The 27,204-nt window shown below is 34.6% G+C and overlaps 1 long non-coding RNA gene across 2 annotated transcripts; it reads left to right on the top strand.

The window, feature by feature from the left end:
- Positions 1-1,032: 1,032 nt before the first annotated feature.
- LOC311589403 lies at positions 1,033-24,171 on the top strand. Of its 2 annotated transcripts, XR_014776529.1 has the most exons (4): positions 1,033-1,202; positions 17,535-17,668; positions 19,545-19,623; positions 24,042-24,171. It is a non-coding gene; the product is annotated as an uncharacterized lncRNA (long non-coding RNA). The 2 variants fall into 2 exon arrangements; XR_014776530.1 differs by lacking the exon at positions 24,042-24,171 and having other exon boundaries at positions 19,545-19,676.
- The last annotated feature ends 3,033 nt before the right edge of the window (positions 24,172-27,204 follow it).

Genomic DNA, 27,204 nt, shown 5'->3' with positions numbered 1-27,204 from the left:
TTATACCAATGCTATAAAAGTTCAGGGACCACCAAATGTGCTAATTGTTTGACATTCTATCAGATTTTCCCCTCAAAGGCCAAATTTACAGAGATCCTCCTGATACTTGTTTAGAAGTGAAAATATAAAAGAAAATTCTTGTATAGTTTTAGATGATAAATTATGTGGAATTATTCTATATCTTACAAATTAACTTAATTTCTTTGAAAGTGTACATACTTTCTAGTCTTGGGATATAAGCACAGATAATTAAACTCAAGTGCATAAATCCCACTGATGCACTAATGGCAGCAAGCACTTGAATGTGTTTTGTATATGTTAATAGTTTACAGATACTCTTTTGGATTTTATTTTACTTTTTGTTTCATGAAAAACAGAGTGTCACTGTAGAACTCAGTGGCCTTGAACTTAAAACAGTCTTCCAACCTCAGTATTTTTAATTTTTGAAATACAGGTTTATATCACAATGCCTAGCTTTGTGGATATTTCTCATAATAGCCTTTATAGGCTAGAGGTGTTTGCCATAATTCTGTTACCAGTGTAGGTATTTTTTTTAATTGGCTTTACCTTTTCTTTACACCTAAATAAAATTCTCTTCTCCTCTCCTCCCAGGCCCTCCTTCTCACCTTGCCTTCATTTTCTATGCCTTTCTTCTCAGAGAAGGGGAGACATCCTATGGATATCAATCTGCCTTGACATATCAAGTTGTAATAGAACTGGGTGTATCTTCTGTTGGTTTACACAAGGCCATCCATTTAGGTGAAAATGACCCAAAGACAGGCAAGAGAGTCAGCCTGTTGGGTTAGGTCAGCCATTGGTTGGACATCCCCTCTCTTTCTGCTCCCTCTTTATCTCTGTTCCTCTTATAGGCAGGAAAATTATGGATTGAAGGGCTTGTGGCTGAATTGGTATCTCCATCCCTCTATTGGAAGTCTTACCTGGTTATGATAGAAGACTGTTCCATGTTCCATATTCACTGTTGCTAGGAGTCTTAGCTACGAGCATTTGCATAGATTCCTGGGAGTTTCCATTGTCCTAGATTTCTAGGTTGTCCCAGGGATACACACCATCCACACATATACACCATGGATTCCAGAGGTATATGACATAAATTTTGTACCAAATTAGTTTTTAGCTGGATCATAAGGGACATTTTTGAAATATTTGGGAGAGAGAAGTGAATCAGATGCCATCATATTTTGGTAAGAAAATGCAAAAGAAAATGAAATATGTGTGCTTCATACATATGTATGCTCTTTTACTTTCCAGTTCATTCTGTTGATGAAGGGTATGAGCAGAGCTTGCATCTCTCTGATTTCCTTTAAAGACTACTTCAATTTCTATGACTGATAAACCAAGTGTATCCTGAGATCTGCAGTGAGAGATTAAAGTTCTCATACAGACAGTGATGGGAAGTTAAGCTTGTTCTAGGGATCTTGAACATTCTTGATCATGATTACATTGTGTGATTTATCTTTTCCATTTATCTGTGAGATCCATGATCTAGTAGTATTTCATACTCAAAGAAAACAACCTGAAATATTTTACACAAAATCTATATCACAGTCCAAAGAATGAAATCAGATTACTTTGGTTCCATATGCTGAACACATTCAACATACAGAACATCATTATTAGGTGTTGGCATATGTGCTTTGAGCATTATTTTAAATGGGGTTAAACTACTTTTACAGTGAAGATAACAACTTTTTTGAACTACATGAACACAAATTCGCAATAGTATAATGCAGTCGATACTAACATACTTATTTTCTTTCTTCCTACTTTGATACAATGTGTAGATATGTTATCAGAATTTGCTCAACGTACTGTATCTTGCATGTGATAATAGTCAGGTTGTATTAACTAGCTTCAAAAGAAACATTTACCTTATAAACAGAAATGTCTATGTAGGTTACACTCTGAAAATTTAGATACAAGATCTTTCCTGCATCTTCCGATTTTATTCACATTACCCATGAGCACAAAATTGAGTAACGTATATGATTATGAGCTAGAATATAGAGAGCAACTAAGAAAAGAGTGCGTGGTCGCAAGGCTCATTTTAATGACCAGACCACCTGAAATCACTTCCTAAATTAAATTTTAAGTAAAAAATATAATTGTAACCTCTTACTCGGTATAACTCCTGCTTCCAATCTCCCTGCCTGTGTTTCCTCTCAGATTAATTTCCTATATACAAAAAGAAAATTGACAAATAGAAAAATAGAAGATAAAGTGATGTACATGAGTAGCTGTAAGATGGATATATATATATATATCCATATATATATTGAGAGAGAGGAGATAGATGATAGAACACAGTTTACTATATAAATATTTATGGGTGGTCTTTTAGGATTGTTGAAATGTGGTCTAATATGAACAGGATTGCAATAAACAGGAATGAACATATCTCTGTGGCTAGTTGACTTTGACTCATTTTGGTATTATGTGCTTGGATTACATGGGAATTCTGTTTTTAGTTTCTTTAAGGAAACTTTCTGTTGATTTCTAAAGTGACTATATGAGTTTTAAATTCTACTAGCACTGATTAATTATTTCTTTTTCTCCTTATCTCACCACCTCTTGTTAATTATTTCCTTCATGATAGCTAATCTGACTTGGCTAAGGTGGAATCTCAAGGCAGTTTTCATTCATAATACACCAGTGTCTGGATATAATGAAAAATTGTCTTTCAAACTTTTTTTATTAATTTATTCTTGTTACATCTCAATGGTTATGCCATCCCTTGCATCCTCCCATTCTTCCCTCCTTCCCATTTTTCCTTACTCCCCTCCCCTATGACTGTGACTGAAGGGGACTTCCTCCCCCTGTATATGCTCATAGGGTATCAAGTCTCTTCTTGGTAGCCTGCTATCCTTCCTCTAAGTGCCACCAGGTCTACCCCTCCAGGGGACATGGTCAAATATGAGGCACCAGAGTTCGTGTGAAAGTCAAACTTATATTGACAATGTTTCTTCTTTAGAAAACTTTATGCTGAAATTTATATGTCAGTTTATCCAGTGATTTATTAGGCTTGATTGATTGCCTAGGATTTAATTTCCATATGAATGGTACATATTAACTTATTACATGATTTAAAGTTGCCAATATTTTCTCTAGTTCTAATGTCAGTAATTTCATGTAGTGATGGACTTATCTCCCTTTGTTGGTTAGAAAATCCCTATATCTTTTGGATCTACGCTACAGAGAAGTGTAACTTTCTTCTGTGTATCTCCCTTATTTTAAGAGATTTGCTTGATTTCTTGGTTTAAAATATATGCAAGTGCATTCACTTATATACTCATTTATACTTTCTTAAAACATTTTATATGTACGTGTGTCCAGATATTTGTGTGTGTGTGTGTGTGTATATATATATATCTTTGTAGAAACTGAATAGATATAGAGTAGGTAAAAATGTACTCAAATTCAAATAGATTACTGAATTAACAAATTTCTTTGTTTCAGGAAATGGATACTTGGCTATAAATCCACGATACTTTTGGTCGTGACTGCAAAAGCAATTCCTCCATTATTTCTTATTTTAATTTATTCATGTTTCATTCTGATTGTTATCCCATTGCTTTTATCTTTCAATTCCCACCCTGCTGCTCTCTTCTGTACTACTTAACTCCTCTAGACCTCTGACACAAGAGGACCTCCTCCCCCAGCATAGGACCACATCCTAACAGGTTTCATCTGGATAGCCTGCTTCCCTTTCCTCTGTGTGCCCACAGGGCCTCTGAAGGAAAGAAACTTGTTCTTTAGGATTCTAAGTGTGGGACTGAAAGGTCTATTAAGAGACCAGGTGATCAATCCATTTGTCCACAAATTTTGGGTATTCCTTCTTTTTAATAGCTGAGTAGTATTCTATAGTGTAAATGTACCACAGTTTCTTAGTCCATTCTTCTACTGAGGGACACTTAGGCTGTTTCCATGTTCTGGCTATTATGTATAAAGCAGCTATCATAATGAGTGAGTTCACTGAGAAACAAAGAGACAAACAGTATATACTCACTTATATCAAAACACTAGTCCAAGGGATACGTACCATGAAAAACTTTACTTACCAAGAAAGTAGGTCAGAGGAGAGGACATCCTATTGAGACTTTAGGCAAGAGTAGCATGGAAGAATGGGGAAACAGGAGGACCCTCAGGGTCCTGGAAACCTACAAGAAGAACTTTATGACAGGCAGATCTGGGTCCTGGGGTCCTCCTCAAACCAAGGCACCAGCCAAGGAGAAATAGGCAGTAAACTTCAAACCCCTACCAAGACCTAGCCGACGAACATGATATTCTCCACCGTTGAGTGGAGAGTGAGATCTGACTCTCACACGAACTCTGGTGCCCATTTTCTGACCATGTCCCCTGGATGGGGAGGCCTGGCGGCACTCAGAGGAAGGATAGCAAGTTACCAAGAAGAAACTCGATATTCTAAGAGCATATATAGGGGGAGGAGGTCTCCCTCAATCACAGACATAGGGGAGGGGAGAAGGGGGGAAGTGGGAGGGAGGGAAGAATGGGATGAAACAAGGGAAGGGCTAACAATCGAGATGTAATACGAATAAATTAATAAAAAATGTAATAAAAAATAAGAGACCAGGTGACGTTAATTTATTAGAAGAGCAAACACCTTGTGCAGGAGCTTTAATTGCTACCAGATGAAAAAGATCCTGTGAACAGCCTCTTGGAGGAGATATATAAATAAGCCCAGAGCTGGAGGTGGGGCGGATTGAGGACTTGGGATAGATTTGCCTGTTCATCACTGCCTTTCAAGATGCTCCTAGAGAAAACCACTTGAGTGAAGGCTTCAGAGCTCAGGCTCCTGCTGAAACTCTGGGGTCTGGTTACCCCCGGTTCCAGTGGAAGAAATTCTGCAGCTCTGGACCGGAGAATCGTTCCTCGGGACTGATATCCTTAAGGTTTTGTTTTTGTGTCAATTAATACTCACTTCCTACTGTTTGGGTTAATTGGGTTATAATTGACATAAGCTCATTCAATAAGTTGTTAGTAAAATATTTTGGTTAAGAATATTGTGACTACAGGCCTCCTTATCATGGGGAAGTGATTCAATTGGAGGCACCACTATTCATATCAGAGCCAGTCCTTTCTCTCCCCACCACCTTGGAGAATAAGCTGTTTACTCCCTGTATCTGAACAGGGTGTCAAGGTTTACTTCATGCATTGTCAAGGGTTGGTGCTTTCATTAGCCTCCCCCCCCCCCCCATTCTTCCATACCACTCTCAGAGCTCCACGTGTAGTCCAATTGTGAGTCCCAAAATTTATCCCAATCCCTGGCTGAGTGGAGTCTATCAGAGGAAATCTATATTGGGCAACTATCCATTTATATTTGATTATATATCAAACATATCTTTCTGGGTCTGGGCTACCTCACTCAAGGTGATCTTTTCTAATCCTATCCATCTCCCTTAAAATTTCAAGATTTCCTTATTTTTAAGCTGAATAGTACTCCATTGTGTAGATGTACCACCTTTTCTTTATACAGTCTGTAATTGAGGGACATCTAAGTTTTTTTCCAGATTCTGGCTATTACAAATGAAGCTGTAATGAATGTAGTTGAGCAAATGTCCTAGTTGTATGGTAGAATCTCTTTTGAGTATATGCCCAGGAATGGTATTGCTGAGCCTTGCCATAGCATTATTTACAATATTCTGAGGGAGCGTCAGAATTTCCAAAGTAATTGTATAAGTTTGCTCTCTCACCAGTAATGGAAGAGTGGTCCCTTTTTCCATATCATTGTCAGCATGTACTATCACTTGAATTTTTTATTTTAACCATTTGGGTATGTGTAAGACAGAATGAGCAATATAACAATAAAAAGAGATCAAAGGTATCCACATAGGAAAAGAAGAAGTAAAAGTATCGCTACTTGCAGATGATTTGATAATGTGAATAAGTGACCCCCAAAATTCCACCAGAGAACTCCTAGAGCTATTAAACACCTTCAGCCAAATGATTTATACAAGATTAATTAAAATTAATCAGTACCCTTTATGTATATAAATGACCTCCATTATTTATTATATTAATATATTTTTCAATATTTACATGTCTATATTTGTTAGTTGTCATGTTCCAAAAATAAAATGACCAAATTATTCAATATTATTAAGATCTAGAATTGAATCCTAACAAACTAAATTCAATACTAGTTAGCTTCAACACATATAAACAAATGAAATGATAATTCAAAGTTTCTAGGGAATTTACATTTCTTTTTCTTTTTTTCATTGCATTAATGACAGACTCTTTTCCTTGAGGCAACACTTCCTCTTGTCAATGTTCTAGACAAACTCAGCTTTTAGTACATGTGTGATAGAGTTCAGATATCCAGAAAATGTTGAAAAAATGGATACTTTGTTTTCAATCAGAAAAGTAGGTGCCATTTCTAAATTCTGATTTTATGAACAAAGTAAATTTCCATAACATGGGGATATTTTCCCTTTGTTTGTTTTGTTCTTTGTTGTTGTTTCTACATTTTGATAAAACATTATTGCCCAGGAAATTATTCTCCAGGGTTTGGGAGGCTATTAATTAATGTTATGGTATGGTGGCTGGCTGAGTGGGTGGCTGGCTGCCTGGATGATGGATGGATAGCTAAATCAGTAATAATGAAATTTCACTCAATATTTTTAATGTATTCACATTTCTCTACAACCATGAACACAGTTCTCAATTTCTCAGTATATGTTCAGTCTCTGTATATCTTCTTTCTTATATTTTCATGTGATTAACTTTAATTAACTCTACTATCATTTTGTGTTTTTCCTTGTTACTGCCCATATGAGGAAAAATGAGAGCAATTTATTTACATATTTCTGGTTGACAAAATTATGAATTGAATAGTTATTAAAGGTTATACTAATGCTGTAGGTACAGAAATATCTTTGAAATGATTGTTTTTGCACAAATAAAAGACATCTACTATTGTTGAATTAACTAGGACACAAGTGATGATAATGAATATTAATATCTTATTTTGCTAATTTTCACATATTTTAAGAATTGTAATTCACTATGAGATGAAGCAAGTTTGTGAGTTTCATCCAGATTTTCCCTTCACTGAAAATCTATTTCTTCATATAATTTATCTCAATGTTTATTGTTTCTCCTCCCTCTATTCTTTCCAGTTTCTTCACTCATCCCATCCCATTCGGATAATGCAGACCTATTTTGTCTCTCATTAAAAAGTAATCAAAGTTTTAAGGAATAATATGAAATGAAACAATGTGAAAATATAATAAAAAGTAAAAAATAAAAGAAACACATATGAATAGGAAAATACAAATCTACAGAAGTAAAATTCACAAATAAAAAGCACAAGAAACTAATGTAGATTCAAAGATCTTCAAGTCTTAATACAAAAGAATATTGTGAAAACAAAAAATTGGAAGCAGTAATATTTGTGCAAACAAATTTAGTGTAGAAAACAGAAGAAATACATATATATATTTCTGTTTTCTATTCAAATTTATGTATGTATGTGTATATATGCATGCACTCACAAGAAAAGGACAGAAAAGTAATACAAAACTAAACAAACAAACAAAACCTGAGACCATGTTATGAGATAAAGAAGCTCCAAAGATTCTTCTCAATTTGTATTATTTTGGCCACTTACTTCTAAACAATTATATGTATTCGGCTTGCCCAGTGAAACTCCCTCAAAGAAAACTAATTTTTCATTTGCAAGTGGTTATCAGTTGGAGACACATTATCGTAATGTATGAGGGCATGTGAACATATATTTTTCTGTCAGCTCTAGGAACTCATCTGCTTCAGAATCTCTTAGGACCTGAGTATGCTGCCTCAGTTCTATGATTTCATCTGTACCCTGGTCGGCTGTGATTAGCAGGCTCGTTTCCTTGGTGTCCTTCATTCTCTCTGGCTTTTACTTACATTATGCTTCCTGTTCTTTAGAGTTTCAGTCTCTAAATTGATTAATTTGACCAAGACACCATTGAGAGATGAGTGTTCCAAGATTGTTGAGTCTATGCAGATAAATATCTCACTGTGATTCTCTCTATTTGTGTCCATCTGATTCAGAGAAGGAAGCTTCCATGATGACCGTGGTAAAATCCACTGATCCTTTAGTATTGCAGAATGTCAGGAGTCATTTTAATTTTGTGTTCTTTTAGTAGAATATTATGATTTGCTTTGCCTTTAAATCCTTGGGTTATATAATGTCATATTCTTGGCTACCATACCCAAGCAGCATTTGGTATAGTTTCATCTAATGGAAAGGGTCTTAAGCCAAATCTATTATAGGTCAGTTACTTCCACAAGTTTTGAGCTCCTATTGCCAAGCATATCTTGCATGAACAACCCTATTGTAGCTCGAAGGGCTTGTAACTGTTTACCTTTGATAGCACTCAGAGTTCCTTACTATACAAAGACTTTAATGCATAGTGGTGAGTGCAATATGTACATACCAGATTGAATTCTTTGTGTTCAGTAAGTTGTGTATGTGCTGTTTTCTTTTTTAAAATATTTTGTATTAATTTATTCATATTACATCTTAATTACTATCCCATCCCTTGTATCCTCCCATTCTTCCCTCCCTCCCATTTTCCCCTTACTCTCATCCCCTATGATTGTGACTCAAGGGGACCTCTTTTCCATGTATATGCTCATAGGGTATCAAGTCTCTTCTTGGTAACCTGCTATCCTTCCTCTGAGTGCCACCAGGCCTCCCCATCCAGGGGTGCTTCTCAAACTATGGCACCAGCCAAGGACAATACATACAGTAAACTTCAAACCCCTACCCAAATCTACCCAATGGACAGGACATTCTTAACAGTTGAGTGGAGAGTCGGGTCTGACTTTCACATGAACTCTGGTGCCCCATATTTGACCATGTCCCCTGGATGAGGAGGTCTGGTGGCACTCAGAGGAAGTGTGTGCTGCTTTCAGAACTAAGGTGTTGATGTCAGCTTCATAAAGAGAGACTATAAACTTTGCAACACATTGGGTAGTTTGGTGCCTTTCATGGGAACTCATTGGACAGAAACTCAGATATAAAACATTTTTGATACTGGAAATTCATTTTGTGAAAAGAGAATTAGAGTTGGTCTTTATTTTCTCTCTCTCATTATTTAGAAATTTCATTTAAGTTGTCTTCATATATGTATGCATTTTAGAAGTTTTCAACTGTATCAGGTTGCCTTATGGAAACCCCTAAAATGGCTCTTGATTTTATCTGTCTCTTTTGTATGTCCTCCTTTGTTGCCATTACCTTCCCTTTTCTTCTTGATCCTGTCATCATCTCCACCTTCTTTCTGATGATACATAACTGTTTATACTATTTCCTTTTTACACAGAGATCTCTTTCCCTTCAGTACCTTACCCTATGTTTAACACCTGTGCTTTTATGGAATCTAACTTTATTATTGACATAACAGCTGATATCCACATATAAGTAGAATATCATATTTCTATTTCTGATTCTCGGTTACTTAACTCAGAGTAATTTTTGTTGCTGTTGTTGTTACATTCATTTCTTGAATATTATTTTCTTTTACTGAGTGAGTAATATTTTATTGTGTAAATGTATTATATTTTCTATTTCCATTCATCTATTAACAGGCATTTAGGTTGTTTCCAATATCTGATTATTTTTATTTTTTACATATTAATCTATATTATTACACATATAATATACTACCTACAGTGAGAAGAACTATGAAACAATCAGGAATTATATAAATGTTACATTCACAGTGTTTTGGGTGTTTGTATTTAGGAACCTTGAAAGAAACATCTTTCCTATCTTGGTGCATCTAAAATTCTAAATGTAAATAAATGTCTATGATATCTTGTTATTAACAACTTAAAACATCTATCTAGATATAAAAAACATCTTAACATCCAAACAGCTAAGCTTAATTGTAAAACTAGACTATCTGGTCTTCAACTTCTCCTGAGATTCGAGAAGAAATAAAATCAATTACCTGAGTATACTGGGAGTGAAGGTTAACAGCTTCCAAAATGAGAAAATGTCAAAGGCAGTTTGTTGCCTGAACTGTCACGCAAAACACTTTATAACATTGAGGCATCATCTTCAGCCTTCTTGCCCATTATATCTGATTATTTTTAACAATGTAGCAATGAACAAGATTGAGCAACCATCTTGGTGGTAGGATAAAGCATTCCTTATCTATATGACCATGAATGATATAGAGGAAATTGTGATGGTTAAATGCCCATCTTCTTGAGGAATTGCCACAAATATTTTCATAGTAAGTGTAAAATCTTCCAGTTCCACCAACAGTGTATGTCTATTCCTTATGTCACATCCCCAATAGCATGAACCGTTACATAAGTTACTGATCTTAACCATTCTGACAGGTATGAGATGGAATCCCAAAATTGTGATTTGCATTTACCTAATGGCTAGGAATGTTGAACATTTCTTAAATGTTTTTCAGACATTTGAGTTTTCTCTTTAGAGAATATTCTTTTTATATCCATAATTCATATATGTATACATATATAACCCAATATATATTGAGTTATTTATATATTTTACATATTAGCTCACCATCAGTTGTGAAATTGGGTAGATTGCTGCTTTGTCCAAATGATGGTTTCTTTTACAGTGCAGAAAATTTTCAGGTCATGAGGTCCCACATGTGAATTTTGATCTTAGTGCCTGTGCTGATGGTATGCTGTTAAGAAAGTCTTTTCTTATGCCAATGCACTAAAGGCTATACCCCCACTTTATCTTTTATTAGATTCAGTGTATCTGCTTCTTGGTGAGATCCTTGATGCATGTGCAGTTCTTTTTTGTAGAGTGATAGACATGGATCTACTTGGATTCTTGTACATGCATCCATTAAGTTTGAACAGCTCTATTTTTTGAAGAGTTGGCAATGTTCCAAGTGTCTAATTTCCTACTTCTTTACTAAAACCAGGTGTCCTTATTATGTGCATTTGTGTCTGAGTATTCAATTTGATTACATTGATTAGTATCTCTTTTGTGATAGCATGCTGAGTTCTGGGATGGTGATACTCAAGGTAGATTTTTTATTATTCTGGATTGTTTAAATATTCTAGGATTTGTGTTTCCATATAAAGCTGATATATGAAAAGTTGTTCTGAAATTTTGATGGTGATTGCATTGGATCTGTAGGTTGCTTTTGGTAGGATGACAATGTTTACTTGTAGCATTCCTATCTACCCACAATAGTGAGAGACCTTTGATCTACTGGTTCTGTCTTCAATTTCTGTTTTCAATACATTAAAGTTTTTAATTTTACAAATTTATTACTTGATTGTTAAGAGTTACTGTAAGACATTTTATTTGAGACTATTGTGAAAAGTGTTGTTTACTAGTTATTTGATACTTTTTTTCACCTGTGGGGCTCTCTCATTCTACTTTTTAGGATTTGTATTTTATAGCATCATACTGTCTGAAAATAAAGACATTTTTACTTCTTCCATTCCTATTTGTATCACTTTGATTAAATGCAGTTTTCTTTCTGCTCTAAGACTTCAAGTAGTATAGTGAATAGGTGTGGAGAGAGTAGAAAGTCTTGTCTTGTTGGTTATTTAATTAGAATTGCTTTGAGTATCTCCCTTTTACACTGATGATGACAAATATATTCTGTAACTGTCTTCATTATTTTGAGCCATGTCCCCAGTATACCTAATATTATGGAAGAATTATAATGAGAGTATTTTGAGTTTTTTAAATGTTATTTTCTTTTTAAAACATGTTTTATTAATTTATTCTTGTTACATCTCAGTGGTTATCCCATCCCTTGTGAATTATGTGTTTAAGTTTGTTTATATTCTGGATTTATGTTTTTCAATTTATGCATGATTAATCCTCCCTGTTTCTTTGAGATGAAGCCTACTTGATCATGATGAATGATCTTTATGATGCCTTCTTAGATTCAATTTGCAAGTATTTTATTGATAATTCTCACATCTATGTTCCCAAGGAAAATTCCTCTGTAATCTCTTTCATTTTTGGGTATTGAGTGATATCAGTATTAGGCTGTGAATTCATAAAGTAAACTAGATCAGATTCTCTCTCTTTTTATTTGTGGACTAATTTGAGGAGTATTTATATTAATTCTTCTTAGAAAGGTGTGTATAATTGTGAGCTCATACAGGACTACCTGAAATTTTTTGGAGGAGTGGTAGTAGATATTTGCTGTTCTTATTTCACTAGTGGTTATTATAGGTCCTTATCTGTTCTTCATTTGACTTCATTAATTTGTATATATCTAGAAAAATATCCATTGTCTTTATATTTACCATTTGGTATAGTAAATGTTTTAAAATTATGTCTTATGCTCTGGATTTTTTCAGTGTCTGTTGTTAATGAACTCCTTCTGTTCTATAATTTTCTTAAATTGTTAATTCTCTTTTTGTCCTTTAGTTAATTTGGAGAAGGATTTCTCAATATATTAAATATTAAAAGAAAATATTTATTTCTTTCATTGATTCTTTGTAGGTTTTCTCTTTGGTTGTATTATTTTATTTTATTGATTTAAGCACTAAATTTGATTATTTGTTGCAACTACAGATTTGAGGAATTATTTCTTCACTTTGTTTTTGATCTACGATTAAGCTATTAGTATAAAATATCTATACATTTTCCTCCACTGGATTTTTCAATTGGTTCATTCTACTGTTTAGATACTAATAATTTTATAGCACAAAATAAGCATAACATCAAATCACGACATAACTTCTGTAGCTGTACCATAGTCCATTCATCTATGTGCAGTAATTTGTTGGACTGGGTCCGTATTCCTGGTAATGCAGAATGTTTCTCGTAAATACCGCTGCATTTGCTATAAGGTGCCTTAAGCTTTTCATCTGGTTATGGCCTTAGGATACATTCTTAAAGTAAAATCACAGGGCCAGGTGGAAGGAACTTATTTAGGATCCTTGATATCTATTGTCGAGTTGCCTTCTGGAAAGTGCTTTCTTGCTTGTAAAAGAAAAGAAATAAGTGAGTATATACCATTTGAGTCTTTCTGCTTCTGGCTTAACTCACTCATTATGATCATTTCTAGCTCAATTCATTTGTCCACAAATTTCGGGAATTCCTTGTTTTTAATAGCTGAGTAGTATTCCATAGTGTATATGTACCACAGTTTCTTTATCCATTCTTCTACTGATGGACACTTAGGCTGTTTCCATGTTCTGGCTATTATGAATAAGGCTGCTATGAACATGGTTGAGCAAATTTTCTTGCTGTGTGCTGGAGCATCTTCTGGGTATATTCCAAGGAGTGGAATAGCTGGGTCTTGAGGAAGCCCTATTCCCATTTTTCTGAGATAGCACCAGATAGATTTCCAAAGTGGTTGTACTAGTTTGCATTCCCACCAGCAATGAAGGAGTGTTCCTCTCTCCCCACATCCTCGCCAGCATGTGGTGTCGCTTGAATTTTTGATCTTAGCCATTCTGATGGGTGTAAGATGGAATCTCAGAGTTGTTTTGATTTGCATTTCCCTGATGATTAAGGAGGTTGAGCATTTCTTTAAGTGTTTCTCAGCCATTTGATATTCCTCTGTTGAGAATTCTCTGTTTAGTTCCAAGCCCCATTTCTCAATTGGGTTATTTGGTTTGGTGGTGTTTAATTTCTTGAGTTCTTTATATATTTTGGATATTGTCCCACGAAAGCCTTCACTTACCAGGAAACTGAGACAGAGGGGAGGACATTCTAGTGGGACTCTAGATGAGAGAAGCATGGGAGAATGGTAAAGTAGAAGGATCCAGAGGGTCCTAGAAGCCTACAAGTAGAACATTATGATAGGCAGATTTGGGCACAGGGGTCCCACTGAAACTAAGGCACCAGCCAAGGACAATACAGGCAGTAAACCTTAAACTCCTACCCAGATCTAGACAATGGACAGAACACTCTCCACAGTAGAGTGGAGAGTGGGATATTACTTTCTCACATACTCTGGTGCCTCACCTTTGACCATGTCCCCTGGAGGGGGAGACCTGGTGGCACTCAGAGGAAGGACAGCAGGTTACCAAGAAGAGACTTGATACCCTATGAGCATATACAGGGGGAGGTAATCCCCCTCAGGAACTGTCATAGGGAAGGGGAATAAGGGGAAAATGGGAGGGAGGGAAGAATGGGAGGATACAAGGGATGGGATAACCATTGAGATGTAACAAGAATAAATTAATAAAGTAAAAAAAAAAAGAAAAGAAATAATCATTTGAGGTCTACTCTAATCATTTTTTAATTTTTAATTTTAATCTTATTAATTTATTCAGATTACAATTCAATTGTTATCCCATCACTTGTATTCTCCCATTTCTCCCTCTCTCCCGCTTTCACCCTATTCCCCTCCCCTAGGTCTATGACCAAGGGAGACCTCCTCTGCCACTATATGGTCATAGGCTATCAAGTCTCATTTGGGTAGCCTGCTTATTTTTCTTTTTTTTAGTGCCACCAAGATTCCCCTCCAAAGGGAGGTATATTTTTTAATGTAGGCTACTAGTTCTCTGATTTTAGAACCAAATTCCTTGCTTTTCATAAGTTTGAGTATACTGTGCATAATTTTCATTCATGTCTAGAAAGTCTTTAATATCTTTCTTTTGTTTTATTCTGACCCATTTTTCATTCAGTGGGAAGTAGTTCAGTTTCCATGAATTTTTAAGCTTTCTAGTTTTGTTGTTGTTGTTGTTGTTGTTGTTGTTGTTGTTGTAATTCAACTTTGTCCATGGTGGTCAGATAGTATGCAAGGTGTTTTATCAAATGTATTATAACTGCTGAGATCTGCTTTCTGTACAAGTATGGAGTCGATTTAAAAGAAGAACATACTTCTATGAGGTGCTGATAAGAATGTATGTTATTTTGTATGAGGGGAAAGTGTTCCATAAGTATTTGTTGGGTCAATTTGGTGTATCACACCATTTAGTTCCAGCATTTCTCTCCTCAATTTTATCTGAATTACGTGTATAGGCAAGAGTGGAGTACTGAGGTTTTCCACTATCAGTATGTGAGGGTCAGTATATGATTTAAAGTGAACAAAGTGTATTTCAAACATAAATGTGGCTAGTGTTGGCTTTGGTTCTTAGAGGCTAAGACTTATATTGCTCTCCTGCTCAATATTTCCTAAAGTATATAGTTCTCTTTTCTGTCTTTCTTTTTAGTTTAGGCTTGATGTTTATTTTTTTCAGATATTAAAATGATCTCACCAGATTGTTAGATCTATTGGCTTGGAATGTTTTTCCCATTCTTTAACCTTGAGATGATGTCTATCCTTGATAATAGGTTCATTTCAAGGATAGAGCAGAAGGATGGATTCTATTTTATAATCCCTCATTTTAATCTGTATCTTTTTATTTTACAATCTAGACCATTGATATTAATAATTATCAATTATCAATGTTTGTTTATTCCTTGTATAGTGTTGTCTCAGTGTGTGTGTGTGTGTGTGTGTGTGTGTGTGTGTGTCTGTGTGTGTGTGTGTGTGAGTGTCACCACCATTAATATGGCTCCCTGGTATTATTTATGCTCTGTGAATGTGGTTATTTTCTTTAAGTTGAACTTATTTCTGGTCTTATGGTTGAATTTTAGGGAGATGTTGCTTGTATTTTTCAATGAATTTCTGTTTTTCATCTATTGGTCTAGTAAGTTGTGCTGACATATGTAGGCTCTCACAGTTTGTAGAATTTCTGTTCAGCACTTTCTAGCTTTTAAAGTCTTCATTGAGAATTCAGGAGTTGTTCTAATTGATTTGCTTTATATGTTACTTGTTTTTATTTTTCTTAAATTGCAACTTTTAATTGTCTTTCTTTGTTTTGTATGTTAGTGTTTTTATTATTTGTGCCAAAATTTTTTCTTTTCTGGTTCAGTGTCTCTGGCGCTCTGTATGCTTCTTGTACTGTGAAATGCATCTACTTTAAGTTAAGGAATTTTCTTTTATTATTTTTTTAAAAAACATTTTCTGTGTCTTTGAGCTTGTTTCATCTCCTTCCTTTATTCCTATTATTCTTAGATTTGACATTTTCTTGGTGTTTCTGATTTCATGTATATTTTGTGGCAGATTCCTTTTTTAAATTTAAAGTTGTCTCTAAGTGTGTTTCCATATTTTTTTTATCATGTACTTAATGATTGTAATTCTCTCTTACATTTCTGGTACTCTGTTTTATACACACACACACACACACACACACAACCCTCCCCTAGTCCTCAGATAAGAAAGCCCTTCTCCCCTAACATCTAACTTCAGCATATCAAGTCTCATAGACTGAAGTTTCCACTTGAATTCTTAATTTTCACATCCAGATTTCTATCAGTTTGCATTTACTTTCTTGATTCTACTTCTAATTTCAGATCTTCAACCATTTTATTTATTTCCTCCCATGGTTTGTGCTTTCATGTATCTATTCATTCATTTTTATGTACTTCTGTCAAATTCATAACTGTTATTTAAGGTCTTTGTCTTATGCTTCAACTATATTACAATTCTCATAACTATTTTAGTGGGTTCTCTCTCTCCTCTCCCTCTCTCTCTCTCTCTCTCTCTCTCTCTCTCTCTCTCTCTCTCTTCTCATTGAAACATACTGTCCTGACTGTCACTGATTGCATTTACACAACATCTACATATCAGGTGTATGAATGGGCAGAATTTGAGGTACTGATATGTGTTCTTGGTTGTGCAGGTGCTTAGTTCCTTGTCTCTTTGATCTCTCTGGTTCTTAAACTGGTGTGGTGGCTCTGCATGGTCTGTTAGGAAATTCTTCCACTGTTCTGCCTGATATGAGCACTGAGGGCTCCTGCTAAAATGTATTTGTTGCTAACACTTAAAAAGAATGGGGATACCCCTGTGGGATGTGAACTGAGGAGATGTAAAAGAAGGTGTTTTGTTGAAGTTATTGCTACATAAATATGCTCATTTCTTTTAGTTTCTCTCTTAACCCAGCTATCACACAAATAATTCAGGCTCTTTTATGTTTGTTTAATAATAAACTTCACAAAATGCTAGCCGTGCAGTTATTACTGAATTCTTAAGCTCTAAGATTATTTGGCTTTCTTTCAGGGTGCATTCCAATCATTCTTGTACTTTGTAGGTTTCCTCAGACCTAGCTCTTTCCTGATTTCTCTTCGACTTGTGCTCATGGCTGTGTCTCCTGAGTGAACCCTCTACTTCCTCTTGTAACTCCTCCTCCTCCCCTATTTGGCATGAAGTCTCGCCCTATTTCCTGCCACCCCATTTTGTACAATTGGCTATAAGCTGCTTTACTGGCATATCAGCTAGCAGAGTTTAAACAACATTGAGGCAGAACAAGGCTTGCATCCAGTTTTGGGGGATACAGAAATCAGCATTTGAATTATACAATAAGCTTATGCCTACAGTGGTCCACTAAGATTACTTAATACCCTGGTAATTTGATCAAAAGCCACAACATGTAGTCTGCTATACCTTTGGTTATAACACTGGGAAATTGGATTTGGGAAAGAGGACAGATAGTGAAGACCTGAAACTAATCTATCTACCTTCCTGGCCCACTTGATTCTCTCAAAGAATTAGCTGGTCCGATCCAGCAAATGACTGCTCGAATTGTGGCCTGGTATAACAGGATTATTGTGGAAGACGTTTGGAGGACAAAATTTTAATGATCCACCAAGAATGATAGCAGAGAGAAGTGGGAAGCCACAGTAAGTGATCTGCTACAGAATGGGTATAAATTTCAAGAAAGGAGCTGTGCAGTGCTTTCTTAGGCTACCTGGTTCTTTGGCTGTAGTGGACTACAAGATCTTATGGAATGTTTTCTGGAGTTGGGCACTAGGATAAAGTGATGAATGGAAGTAATTAAGTGGGAGTGGAAGATCTTTGTGATAGAGATGGAGACAGAGAGGAAATGGAGATGTTAACAGGTGGTATAATACAAAATATACGGTCAGAAAGGGGATTACTTTTAAAGGAGAGGATTAAGAAGTGAAGATCTGTAGTTAGCTTGCTTGTTTCAGAGTGGTGTTTACATATACCTTGCATGTTAAATTTTTGGATCATGAAGATCAGGTCTAAAGTTTATATCTAAAACTCGGAATCATGATTCTCATTAATTTATTATTTATAAGCAAAAAAATGTAACAACTACAACCACAAGAAAATATATGAAGTGTTTGTTCTACATTAACATATTGGACTAATGTTCATTCATAAAGCGTATCGCATCATTCATTAGATCTCAGTGAATGTGTTTAATAGCACAGATTTATATTTTTAAATATAATGCTGAATCAGAGGGTATATTGCAGAAAAGTATACATAGCTTGCTTCTCACAAACAAATATTCACATTTCTATTAAAAAATTAAAACATTTTGATTGATCACTGCCCCTTGGTGGAGTGGCCTTTCAAGCACATAAAGGAAGGGAACTCAGGTTATTTTGATGATACATAATCGGCTGAGGTCTGATTATACCTGAAGAGGCATGCCCCCCAGTCAGAGCTCTAGGGGAGGAGAATAGGGAAGAAATGAGAAGGAAGGTGGTAACAGGAAGATAAGAGAGAGGTGATAAGAATTAGCATGTAATATGAATAAAATATATTAAATAAAAATAAAAGATAAAAATATTTTGATTATTCTATACCTGTACTTCTATGTTTTCATTAGTTTGTATAAAACTAGATAATTTGAAGATAGTGAAAATTCGTACTTTAGTTTCTATTTATGAATTGATGCTGAGTCTAACTCAGATAAAGTATTTTTTGGGCTGACTTCTGTCCAGCTCTTTGTTTTGTTTCTTGTTTGGACAATATTTTTTATTTCCTGCTTAAATTTTATATTCTATGTGAGCAATTTTTGCTATTTACTAAATGAATTTTTGTTTATTTGTGGTTAATGGAATATCTAAATATCACTTGCATATATGACTTATTGGTATCTAAATGGAAAAACATCTATTTTGTAATTATATTTTCATCATTTAAAATAGACTTGAAAAATTTAGAAGCTATAAATATTTTAGTTGTCTTACTTTTAAAGTAACATAAGTTTACTACTACATATGTTATTCAGTGGTATTTGATTATTAAATCACCTTAAAATCAGAGCTCAAATGTGTATAATAGAGCAACTCAATTGCAGGAGGATGCATAGGCAGCCATTCTGACGTTTTAAAATTCGACTTTTATACATTTCCAATGTCTTCACCATAGAAATATTGTATTGGAACAAGAGAAATGTGTATTTTATAGAGTGATGTTCATTTTGATTGATAAATATTATGTTAAGGAGTAAATTAATAATATTAAAATCACAAATGATGAAAATTTAAAAAGATTTATAATACATAAGGAATTAAATTATGTTTCACAGATTTTAGAATAGAGGTAATACATGGAAGTATAATGAAATAATTAATATCAAACAAAATATTTTAGTAGCAAAGTTTAGATAATTGAGATCATTAAACAAACAATGTAACTCCAGTAGTTTCACTTGAAAATCAAGAATTCAAAAAGGATATCGATTGACTAATTTCAGTAGATAAGTGTATAACTGTCCACTTCATTTTTCTCATGTAGGTAGAGCCAAGGAACAGATCCCATCATCTGAGTGAGGAGAACTGAATTTGACAAGAGAGAGGGAATGGGTTACTATATGGTAAATTGCCTCTTCAAGTGTAATTATCTATTCATGACATAAATCCAATACAATACTCTCTGGCTTTCTTCTCTATAACATTTTCCCTTCATTGTTTTCTTCACCACATGGAATCAATTTACTAATATAAAAATTACCTTCTCTTGTATCTTTGTAGAATGTTTAAATTGAATACTAAATTATTTTGTTTAATTTGGGTGATGGAATGTTCTTAGGAAATCATGTTTTTATAACATAAATCTCTGCCAAGGTGAAATATCTATTTTACTGAATATATACATATTTTAAAACTAATACTTTATACAGAATTTAGTTTTATATCTTTTTTAAAGTAGCCAATTTTGTAGTGAATATTTGTTAACCTTTGGTTGAGGCAGAGATATTGTGAGTTCAAGTCTTGCCTGGGCTTCTCTTCAACTCAAGGTTTCCCCTGCCAATTTATGAGTTCTTGTTTCAAAATAAAAAGATAAATGAGGTCTGGGAATGTAGCACATACATCTAGTGTTTCCCTAGCATGTATAAAGCCCTCTGTTCATCTCTGGTGAAATAGTGTACGTTTTTAACTACTTTCATATTAATAAAATTCTTAGCACATAAGGCTAAGTAAAGAAATACACCCACTCTCTCATAGAGGTGGCCTCAACATAATCTAGACACACAGTGATCATTAGACAAATGCACAGAGTAAGACCTTCTGAGTACAATAAACTTATTTCTGAGGAGAACAGCACTTCATTTATCAGTATATTATAGAAAACATAAGCAATCAAAACCATTTGTGATGGTTGTTCTTGGCGGTCTACTTGACTACATCTGGAACAATCTAAAATGTAAGCATCTTGGAATAACTGTGTGGGACATTTTTCTTAGTTAAATCACTTGAGGTTGGAAAACTCACTTTAATCTGGATATTTTAAGGTGGGAAGACACAACGTTAGTCCAGCCCACACATGGTGGCAGCCTATGTTAATGTCCTGGAACAAGAAATCTTCCTCTCTTCTCTATTTGCTTTCACTTTAACAGCAAAGTCCATTAATTCACTGGCATTAGAACCTACTTCTTTGTGATTCTGGTGTTTATAAAAGCAATCTGACACATCTAGCCTTGTGTGCTGAACAACCACTGGTTGCCTTAATGATCTTTTGGTAGAAGGTCATTGTACTACCTGGACTACAACCTCTAGCCATTTTAATAAATATCCCTTCTGTAATACATACATATATACCTACAAATATACATGTGTGTATACATATATATATAGCTATATGATTATTATAGAAGTTTTGTTTCTCTAGCTAATCCTATAATACACAATTACTTGCTAATGTTAACAAGTACTATATAATGTACATCATTTGATTCACTAAAAGTTTGTATAACTGTGAACACAGTGGTTTAGCTTGTGGCAGCATTATCATAAATAAGGCAATTATGCCATTAAAATCTTTTAATTTTGTTATAATTCTATTCATTGGTTTATGACTTATTCATCATTAACAAAACACCATTGAATTATGCATACAAAAATTTTTATTGAGGAAAACAATTTTTGCAATTTATGTAAAATTTTACTTTCAAAAAATAATACCATAGAATAGCAACATTGATCAAGTTATTTGGCCATCAGTGGTATTTTTTCCAAAAATCATGGAGAACTGCATTACATATCCTAGAGATCACCTTACCTGAAAAATAGCTGTAAGATTTTGAAAACAGCATTTTTCAGGGTGAGCCAATGGCACATGTTTGATCCCACGTCACAGGCAGTGGGGCTTCACTTAAGGATAATATATTAAGTCATGTGCTCTCATCAGGTGATAGGATCAAGGACTTACTTGCTTCTCTACCGTTTTGACTGTCCCTTTCCTGACCTAAACTGGCTGTTCCAAAATCATCAGAGTGGGCTCATCTCTATGTCAGCTCTAGAGATCATAGTCCACAATATTGTAGGATATGTCTTTTTATTTAAAATACATAATTGAAGAAAACAAGACTGTAAAGTACTGCTAGGCAATTAACCTTAAACTAAAGTGCAATCAGCACAGATGTAATAAGAAAAAGTAACAAAGTTATGTGCAACAAATGCTTCAAAATGTTTCTTACTAATTATATTTATCAGCCTAATTTTTCTCATATTTTACATAAATGATGACAAATAATTTCTAGCAAGACTAGTTTTCCAAACTAGTTAGTGACAGACACTTTGAATTTTTTGATAATTTTTTATGATGAGATCACAAAGAAAATATTAATGTTACAAACTGCTAATGAAGTTAGTTGTGTGTAATTAAAGTATACGCTTCTTTACACATTTTACATAACTCTTCAAAATACAATTATCCAATGATATGTATTTTCTCGACTCTTATAAGTTTACTATTATTTAAATGTGACATTTAACACAATGTTAAATAGAAAAATGTGAGGGGCCTTCTCAAGAAGCTTTAATCCTCCTTCATTGTAAGTGGAACAGTTTACTTTTGTCTTCCTCCCTCTTATATTTTACCAAATAAATTTTATTTATGGCTAATTCTTGTTTCAAGATGTTTTATTACAAGTTATATGGTAAAATATTTGCATGGTTTTAAGATCCTTTGAACCCTGACCACAATGAAGATTCATATTTTAAGCCCTCTCAGTGCTTTACACTGCTTTGTAGTCTATCTTTCTTCTGCCAGCCCATGAGTGTGGCACCCGCACCACCACAGTACTGAGTCAAGGGCGAGGAATTGTGGATTTAACACACACACATACACACACATTAACACAGCGGGTCCTTCATGCTAAGAGAGCAGCAGCAGCAGTCAGTCATTCTTTATTCAGTGTTCAAAGAGCCTTCTTATAGGCAGCCAAACAGGAATGCCACTCGCAGGTGAAGTCCCTCAAGAGGTGATTGCACACAGGAGGAAAAGTCCCGAGGACGGGAGGGGTTCGTTCTCAGAGCAGTAAACATGACCAGCTGACCAACATAAACACAGACAGGGAAGCTGCTAAAATCAGGACATGAAAGAGCAAGACAGGCATGCAGCCCAGTCGGGCCTGGTTCCTACACATGAGAGCATCAATATGCTTCCACAACGAGAGTTGTGCATGTTTCTCAAGTAAAAAGAGTCATATCGCATGGAGTCTATCCCACATGCCTTCTTTCATTCAATCTGATTTTTATGATCATCCATGCTACTTGATATAACACTTACCCTTCAATTTGACAAACTCCTGTATACAAATCATCCAAAAATTCAATCCAGAATACTATAAATGATTGTAATAGAATATCAAAAGCATCATGTTTCATACATTTGCATATAATATGTATCTACTATTACTTTAGATGGATTTGTATAATTTCTCTCTCTCTGCCTCTCTCTCTCTCTCTCTCTCTCTCTCTCTCTCTCTCCCTCTCTCTCTCTCTCTCTCTCTGGTGTGTGGACCACATATGTGTGTAATGTTTTATCCTTTGTAGAGATCTAAAAGACTATCAACAAGAAAGAAAATTACTCCATAATATTTTGCACATGCTAAATATATACAACATTATTTTGTCATGCCACTTAGCTCTTATTTTTTGAGATCACTATATGTCTTCTACAAATTGATTTTCCATTTGAGGAATATTATATAAATACAATAATAGAACATATAATTTTTCAGATTCCCTCTTTTTCATTGAAATTATTTAATTTAAAGTAGATGAAAATGTTTCAATAGTCTATAGATGATTCCTTTTCACATTGAATCACATTCCATGAAATTTTCAGACTTTGTCATCATGAATAAAATTGTTATTTAACGTTTCTCATCAAGCATTTTCTTAATACTTTCTATTTTTTTTTATTGTTAAAAACCAGGGATTTGAATTTCTGTGTTTTGTGTGATGCTTAGTACAACTATAACAATTTTTAAATTTTACAAATTTTATGTCAACCAGCATTAATTTGTTATATTTCTTCCAATTGAATTACCTACTGAGTTGCAATAATTTTTTTTCTTTAATTGGTTTGTGTGTTCAATTTGCTATGGTGAAATTTACTCAGTAAAAATTTTAGTTTTGATAAATGTTAACCTTTCCTTTTCCCTTCATTTTGCAATTTAGTGATGTGGGGTATGATTTAAGTTTTCAAATATTAAAAGTTATTTCTTATGCTTTCTTCTAGAAGATTTTAACTTTATCTCTAATGCTAATGGTGTCAATACATTTGAAACAAAACTTTTACTATAATATCATCTGGCTGCTGTTACTCTACTTTCTTTCATAGCACTTGGTTCAAAAAGACTTTTAAAACATTTTAACAGTATATGTCATTTATTTTATAAATTCCACAGTTGTCAATTTTTACTGTGCTATATGTCTCGAATTTGGTAAGGTAATTTAGGTTCCTTTTTATGCTTTAATTTTATGTGTTAATTTGGTTTTATAGGAGTTCTATAGCCAAAGTGACAAATACATCAATACATTAAAACATCATTGAGGATATGGAAGTAACTGGAATTACTTGTCAGTTTTTGATATAGAAATAAGGGTTATGCATATTCTGTGCATTTAGGAATATCTGAAAGTCTCAACCTTCTGAAGGTATGTACATATCATTTATGTATATGCTTGTATTTATTAACAAAGCATCTTAACTGTATATTCCAAATTTTTATGTTGATTGAAAAATACAAAGCAAATTATCATTTTACTTTACTGCACATAATAATTTTAATATTGAATAAATGATTACCCACAAATTTTACCTTTAATATTAAATAAGCTTTGTAGTGAAGATAAATATATTAATTAGTGCACTGCCATTTAAAGAAATGTGATTCCAATATTATGCGCATTGATAAGAACAGTAATGGTCTATATGTACCTTTACTTCTCATTAAGAGAGTATATGGGACTAGAAATGCATATCAGTAATTATGAGTACTTACTGCTCTTCTAGATGATCCAGGCTCTATGTCCAGTGTTTACATGGCATCCCAATCCATCACTCCATTTCTAGTGTATCCAGAAGCCATTAATAGGTTACATACACATGCATGCTATTAAAAATATTCACACACTAAAGTGAAATGAATATATCTAAAAATTAATCTTAAGAAATGACTGTAATATCTGTTTATAAGTTGCCATTCATTCATAATTTAGATCTTAATATTTGCGAACAGTAAAAGTTAAAAAGTCTGGGAGAATTTATAAAATTAACTGTGCTTGAATCAAGCAATTTAAAACTTTTATTCTCGGCGTTCGCGAGGGGAAGAGTGGTGCGGGGGGTCGGGGGGTAGGGCGGGGAGTAGGGGGACAGCCTGGGGCCCGGATATCTAAACCCAAGGAAAATGCTAGTGGAGTCTCCGGCACAGATATCATAGAGAGTTCCAAAATGGCGGCGACTGTCACTCACTGTATCTGATCTCCATGGAACAGATTGGGAACCACAGACTGCAAGAATTGGAGAACACTAGGTGAATGGAGTCCTAGATAGTGCACACCACAGTCGGGCCTGGTCCTGGGTCAAGCAACAGCTCACGGACGTCCTGAACCCATTCCCGAGACACTGGAACGGAACCCACCTGCAGACTGCTGCTGGCCTATATAGCACAAACGCAGTTTGTGGGACGGTGGAACACCAGAGCTCCTGGCCTGGGGAAGTCTCAGGAAAACAAGTGAATCTGTCCTTGGACACTCCACTTTCACTGAAGGATAGCTCATTGAAACAGAAACTAAGCCATCAGAATAGCTAAGATAATTTTTTCCATTTTTTATTATGTTTCCCTTTTAACATATATATTTATATTGTTACACATGAATAAATTAAACGACATAAAGCAGGAAGAATCATGATACAATCAGGAATTATATAAATGTTACATTCAAAGTAATTTGGCTCTTTGGACTTCTCCAACAAAGTAAACATCTTTCTGATCTTGCTGGGTCTAAACTTCTGAATGAAAATCAGTATCTCTCACTTCTCATCCCTATTAACTTAAAACATCTATGTTGATCTAGAAACATTTTAACCTGTAACAAACTAAGCTTCATTGTAAGAATAAATTATCTCATCTTCAACACCATCAGAGACTTGAAAATGAATAAAACTTAAATACTTGAGTGAACCGGAAGTGCAGGTTAGCAGCTTCCAAATGAAAAGATGACTGAGACAGTTTACCACCTAAACAGTCACCCAAAACTCTCTATAACATTGGAACATCATCTTCAGTCTTCTAGGCCAATATATCTGACAGACATATTTGTGAGACAAGAACTACTGAGGATTTGCTTGCCCTCTCTTGGCAGAGTTTGGCTCTCCACTCTACCTGCATCTAAGCTTTCCCATTTCTAGGCAGAACTTTCTCTGTGGCAGAAATGAGGTCATTTTTGCTCAGTGGCTGGTTTGCCACATTTGAAGCCAACTTTATAAGAAGGTTCTTTGATGCTTATCATCCTCTTTGAGGTAAGTTGTATGTTGCCAAGAGTTAACTTGTCTTGTCAAAGAATCTTTAGAATAAAAAAAATTTTAAATGTTGTATTCTGTATGTAGGTCTCTGAGACCTTATTTAGTTATATTACTTACAAGTTTATAGATCATATCTATCTGTTAGATGTAGGATGTAATACTCTTCAGCTATCAAAAATGAAGAAGTCTTGAATTTTTCAGGCAAATGGCTGGAACCGGACACAGTCTTAATGAGTGAGGTAACTCAGAACCAGACATATGGCATATTCTCAATCATAAGTGGATATTAGCCACATAATAGAGGTTAACCACATTACAATACAGAGACTGATGTGCCAAACAAAGTCCATGTGGGATGTGAATCTAGACCTTCTGCTCAGATATAGTAGATAGGCAGCAAGTCTCCATGTGGGTCCCATGATATGGGGAGTAGGGTCAACTTCTGACATGGACTCGGGCCTCCTAATGTTTTTCTCTTCCACCTGGTGTGGAATTCTTGCCAGGCCCCAGAGGAAGAGGTTACAGGTAATACAAATGACTCTAGCATAATTTTTATGTGTAAAACAATGACTAATTATTTTCTTTGTCAAAAGAAGCATTTATTTTGACATTCATTTATCTTTTCATAAAATACATAGCCATACTCTGAAAAACTAGAAGTTCAATATTATAAGCATGTACAGTGTTGCACTTTGTTTATCATTTATTACTACAAAGCTAAGTATCTCATACAGACATAATGCATAAAATTCACCCTTTTCTCTACCAAATATAATGGGTACAAAGAATATATTGATAATTGTAGAGGAATTCTAATTCACTAACATGGATACTCTGGCAAGGGACTACATCCAAAGACCTAGGTCTATTTAATCAACTCTCAATTTCTCTGTCTGGAATATAGACAAAACCTTTGTATGCACCATTAAACTCAAACAGTGACATCTAATAGAAGGACAAACAATGCACATATCAAGGAGACATTAGACAGAATAGGATACACTTAGATCTCATGAGAATACAGGAAAGAGAAGCTACCTATGAGCAGTATGGAGAGTTGAGACAAGATAATAGAGTACAAGAGAGAGAGAGAGAGAGAGAGAGAGAGAGAGAGAGAGAGAGAGACAGAGAGAGAGAG

The sequence above is a fragment of the Acomys minous genome (assembly GCF_964271855.1).
Source record: "Acomys minous genome assembly, chromosome: 18".
Classification (NCBI taxonomy): Eukaryota; Metazoa; Chordata; class Mammalia; order Rodentia; family Muridae; genus Acomys; species Acomys minous.
This window is presented reverse-complemented; position numbering and strand designations above follow the sequence as displayed.